The sequence below is a fragment of the Aptenodytes forsteri genome, unplaced genomic scaffold, assembly GCF_000699145.1.
Source record: "Aptenodytes forsteri isolate BGI_AS27 unplaced genomic scaffold, ASM69914v1 Scaffold486, whole genome shotgun sequence".
Lineage (NCBI taxonomy): Eukaryota > Metazoa > Chordata > Aves > Sphenisciformes > Spheniscidae > Aptenodytes > Aptenodytes forsteri.
The window spans coordinates 281,745-287,744 of NW_008795717.1; positions in this window are offsets into that span (position 1 = coordinate 281,745).

A 6,000-nucleotide genomic window follows, 5' to 3' on the forward strand; every position below is an offset into this window, starting at 1 on the left:
GAAGATGGAAGGTAAGTATATATCCATGCAAAAACTACCTTAGAAACAACAGCAGGGTAAGATCTCAAAACCCTGATTTACTCCTTTTGTAGGTGCGGAACTGCCAGATTGAGAGCCATATCCAGATGCATTTGCTTCCATTAAAAAGAAAAGAAGTCATAGTGCAATACTAACATGTTACCAGCCACTGGCACACACAAAACTGTCCCACCGGACTGACAAGAAAGCATGCAAAGCGGCTTTTGTCCGTACCTGACATTCTCCTCATGTGGATTTTACTGTGGCCCACGATGGTGTGAAAGGATGCCATTACCAAACAGAAATCAGAAAGATCAGCAGGACAAACAAGAGTTAGCACATCAAGGATGTAAAGCTTTTAAAAACCAACATAACACATAACAACATAACACATTATTACCTGTCTGACAAGAGCATTTCCTAACTGGGATGTTGGTCTGTTGTGGCAAAGTAACCAGTGACTTCATCATTTTGAAACACTGTGCTGTTGGAGCACTAAGGGGGACCCGATTCTGCAACGATGTGCAGACCAGACACTGGGCCAGGAGAAGCCAACCCAGATGTTTGCAGACACAACTTCCTACACTGGCAATGGCTGGTACCAGCAGGAGAAGGCAGCTTCTGTGGGACTACTCGAGAAACTGCTGAGAAGGAGACAACATAATGCCAGAAACTTCCCTGTGCGCTTCTAGGTAATTTTTTTTAAAACAATCTCCCCCCTGCAAAAAAGTGGCCAATAGCTCACATCTCAGGAAGAAAGAGTATAAATGCATGGCAAGTAGGTAATGATCCATCTTCCAAATACTCCCCCAGCACCCACAGTGTTTGTGGCAAGAAGTCCCACACTTTCACAGCGTGATGCAGCATCTCCTCTGTTTTGTGCTGAATCTGCCACCTCCTAGTTCTGTTTGATGCCTCTTAGGCTTTTGCGTTGGAGCAGACAAAGAGAAGTCACCCTCACTTGGCCATCCATAGTTTTATAGATGGCTATCATCTGGATTAAGACTTCTAATCTATGTAGTCTGCCCTTTGTGGTCATGTTCTGTCTCCAAGGGTCCATAAATTGGATCATCCCTGTTGCTCCTCTGTGTACCCTCTTCAGTTTTACTATATTCTGTCTGAGACAGGGAGACCAGAACTGCACACAGTATTAAAAGGCATCACTATCTCATATAACCACAAAATGATGACTTCCATTTGTTCTCTGCTTCCTAATAGTTAATTTTTTTTTCTTCAGTGCTTCTGACCAATGTGTTTTTACGGATTGTAAAATACAGATAACCTTAAAGTCTCATTCTTAATTGGTAGTAGTCAACCTAAAAACAGTAATTATAACAACAGTTCAAGAAAATGTTTTCCTTATATGCATCGTTTTACTTTTATCGCCTTGAATTTCCTCAGCTGTTTTAACTTACTTCCACTCAATTTTGAGCAATCCATTTGCAGTTCTTGGTCCTGGTAAATGAGTATCTTCCTTTAATTTACTTTCCTTTAATTTAATCTGGTAACGGAGACTGCATTGATTACTGCAGCTGAGAATCTGTTCTATACTGTGTGAAAAGACCTGCTTTGGTGGCTTGACAGTTTTGCTATAATGTTGATACTTTACCTTATCATGCCTGATCTTTTCTTGTGGTTTATTGCCAGCTGGATTGCCCACTGGTGATGACAGGCTCTTCATCTGTACTCTTGTTTTAGGATGCTGTTGCATTACTTGGGAGAACTGCCAGCTGACCTAATAAATCCCACCTCAGGCAAGACCACCCTCGTGCATACATGGAGAAGCTGCAGTGAAAAAAAAAAAAATGGGCTTAATATTTTCCTATAGCTTTCTTGTATTTGGATGAGGTTGCTGGAGCAGGCATGTTCATGGTGAAGACTGGTGGGCAATCTCTTGGGATGTGGCTCTGCAGAGCCCCCTGGTAGGTGCATGTGCTGTACTCGGGGGAATTAGCTCACAGGAATGTGTAGGCAGCTCAACTGGAGCCAATGCTGATTACAGCCGGTTGTTGGTGGCATACTACGCACTTCTGCAAGCACAGCCTGTCGGGGCTTTTGTGTCAGCACTAGGTAGCTATTCATCACTAAAGGTATTGAATAATGAAAATAAAAATGGCCTGAGAGCTACTTATCTGCCAGTCTTTCAGGAGCGGCGAGGTACACATGCAGATGCAATGGTACTTGAACCCATCTAAACAAAAGATAGTCAGTTGGCACTGTACATCCATGACTGACTTTCTGTAATTCACTCCCCACCTGCTAAATCCAATCAATTTGCCCAATGTGCTATGAAAAGCCAGAGAACAGAGCAGAAGACAGGATTTAATATGCTCTTGGCAGCCTGCGTTGCTAAGGAGTCATGCTGCTGCTGCCTTCTCCATTAGCTGGAGTTTTTCTAAGAGGTGGTGGCTAGGGTTAGATTAAAACAAAAAAATAACAAAAATATCAGTCCTTTTTTTTGGGGGAGTGATAAAAAGCACACACACAAAGGAGCACAGAGGGGATAGCAGATGGGAGAACCTGAGTAACACCCTGCCCCAGCTACTCCCAGGCCCATCGCAGGAGCCATCAGCCCATCAAAGGCCCATCACCACAAACCCAGAGGAGCACCGGGACACAATGGCAGGCAGGAACCCAAGTTAAGGACTCATAGGGACACCCTGGCTGGGCCTCTCCCAGGGCTGTTGCAGGAGAGCCTCATCCCCTGCCCAAGTGTGAAAACCATCAATATGAGGCAATGGGAGGGCTCTCACAACCACCTTCAGACTATGGGAGGTTACTGCCTGGGGGTGCGGGACACATTATGGGATGCAGGGGAAAAGCATTTTAGGATTGCACAAGACTTATGGGATGTTTAGGAGAGGAACCAAAAGTGGTGAAAGGATTGGGTGTAGGGGATTTGGGGAGGAACGGATGTAGGAAAATAGAGGGATAAGGGGATAAAAAGGGCTGGTTCAAGTGTAAACAGGTATGCTTGTCTGGCCATGCCCTGTGCCCTGCCTGATCACCACAGTCTGTCCTGTCTTATCAAATGTCATTTCTAACTGTTTTCCTCGGTGAGGAAGAGGCAAGACCGTGGGAGGAGCTAGCTACTGGGGGGACCAGGGGAGTCCCAGATGGCTGCTGGAGAGACCATGGGGTCTGCGGGTCACGAGACCCATCTGTGTGTGTGTGTGTGTGTGTGTACGCATGCGTGTGTGCATAGGTGTCTCCAGGGGGAGGCACCTGGAGATACCAAGGATCCAGGACCAGCTACTGGGTGGACTGTGTGTCCGAAGCCAGCTACTGCAGAGACTACAATGTATATGTGTCCGTGTGCACGTGTGTGTGTGTGTGCGCGCGTGTGTGTCTGAGTGAGGGGTCTGTATCAGTGACAGGAGTGGGGTTGCAGCCGTGTGTGCATAGGTGTCTCCGGGGGGAGGCACCTGGAGATACCAAGGATCCAGGACCAGCTACTGGGTGGACTGTGTGTCCGAAGCCAGCTACTGCAGAGACTACAATGTATATGTGTCCGTGTGCACGTGTGTGTGTGTGTGCGCGCGTGTGTGTCTGAGTGAGGGGTCTGTATCAGTGACAGGAGTGGGGTTGCAGCCTCAGGGGCTCATATGCCCAGGTGCCAGCAGCTGGGGAAACTGGGATCCAGGGGCCAGATACTGGAGAGACAGACTGAGTGTCTGAGCCCAGCTGCTGAAGGGATGTACATTGCATACATATCTGTATTTCACACTCATGGACCTTCATCCTGATCAGACAGAGAGCGGAACAGGATGAGGCCATTGGTGCTGTCTGTGTTTGTGTGAGTGCTGTATATATGTGTTGTGTACATGAGTTTGTGTGTTGTACCTACTGGGAATACAGGCTCAGCCTTATTGTTGGTTGGACCTGGGGGCATGGAGCTGCAGCAGCCTTCCTTCTGTCAGGCTACTGGATTCACCCCACCCCCCACCTCCCTCAAAAGCCACACAAAACATGTCTCAAAAAACCGATAGCAACATGTCTTACAATAGCTGATGCATTACCCTGAGACAGGGAGATTAAATACATGTCAACACATTAGAGCGATGAGTGATGCAGAGGCACCTGAGCTAGCTAGCACTGTCCATGCCAAAACATGCACATAGCACAACGGAGCATCATATAGTAATGCTGTCTTAGGTGTGAAAATGTTATTATCCTGCACTACAAGAGTCCTTGTGGACGGTGTGTCCACTGTCTTAGCTCAGACTCTCCTTCCTCTGGTATCCGCATACCACACTTACTGCACAGTCCAAACAAGGGCTAAGTATATGCGTGTATTTGGGGTAGGTAGACAGGGCTTGCAGCTTCCATGGTTCAGGCAAGAGCTGTGACCACTTGACTGTGGAGTCAGCCTCCTCCAGCTCAGTCACTCACTCGTGGTGGTGTTCGCAATGACAGCTCCATTGGCTAGAGAAGGAAAGGCAATTCAATGTTGAAAAAGGACTTGGTGGTGGTGGTTTTGCTAGAGTAATGCTATTTATCCTTCTCCGGCCATGTATATTACACAGCTGAAATCCAGCCGGGAGAGAAAAGCTCCATCGTTTTCCATGCTGGATCAGAGTTGTCTTGTATAGTGGGCAGAGCAGAAAGCGTTTCTGCTGGACATTGCTATGTCAGTGCATAGTATCATCAGACAGTCCAGAAGCTGTGCTATGGTGGGCTCTACCTAAGCAAGGGTGGATGTCTACCTACCCAAAGGAGGCTGTGTACCTGCAAAGGAGATTGCACAACAGTTCTTCAAACCGTCAGACAACATAACTGTCATTTTGCAATATCAATTCTGATTCAACCAGCCTGGTGCTCAGTCATGGCCTGAACTCTGTCCTAGCACCAGGCTGAGTTGGAAGCAGCAGTGTTATCACTCAGGGTGAAAAAAAGGAGTTAACATCAGGTTGATTATGACATCACCTGGCTGATCTGAATGGTTACTCTGGCAAAAGAATGTATAGAGAGAAGCTAAAATTTACAAACCAGAGCAAGACACATGAATACAAGCTGCATTTTAAATTGGCTCATTAACACTCAGGCCAGGGCCCTGAGTGCACCAATAGGCCTTAACTGCCCTCACCTGAGACCTCCACCCCACACCCCCTGCCCATGGGTCTGGGATACACTTAAACCCTGGCCTGGGCACCTGGTCCTTGTTTGAGAGAGACTATAGGTGTATCTATCACCAGCCCTGACTCCTGGGTGGACTCTCTTGGACATCTATTACAGTCCTGCCTCTGGTCCTGCCTGCTGCTGCTCCTGACTGGATTTCTGGAACAGGGTCTCAGGATGGACTCCAGATTTGGTTCTGCACCTTGTCTCATCTGTGCCTGTCAGCAGACCTTGTTACCACCACCCTGCTCAGTCCATTCACTTTGAATTCTGCGGGATTGGAGGACTATGCCTTGACTGTTGAAGGCAATGCCTCTGCTGAGGTAATCCTTGGCTCCCAGCTCACCATCCTTCATGGAGCAGACCAACTCTTGCTGTTCCCTGGCAGCCTGCACTGCATGGACATTACCTATACAAAAATCTCTGATGTTATCATGCCCTTAATGTGCCTCTGTTACAGGTGAATCCATGCTACCTGTTACCACTATGCCCTGATGCAACCAAGAAATGGAATTGCTGCCAGGACTGGTGAGAGCACAAACCAGGTGACGTATTGTGATGCCAGCAGTGATAGGGCTGAGTTCTTCTAAACTACCCTGCCTGCCTGTTACGACAAAACTTGCTGCCTCACGTACATGCATTCGTGTACCACTTCTCTTCATATCATCACTTCTTAAAGAAACTCAAGCAGGGAAACCATATCATCAAGACTGTGCCTGATGATGCTGCCGATCATGGGTTTCTAGTGCTGGGAGAATTCCAGCGGGCTCTGCAGAAGGGACTAGCACACTCGTGTCCTCTCTTAGACATACTCCTCTGTGTAAGAAATGGATTGACCTAAGTGAAACAAGGTATGAATGGGAA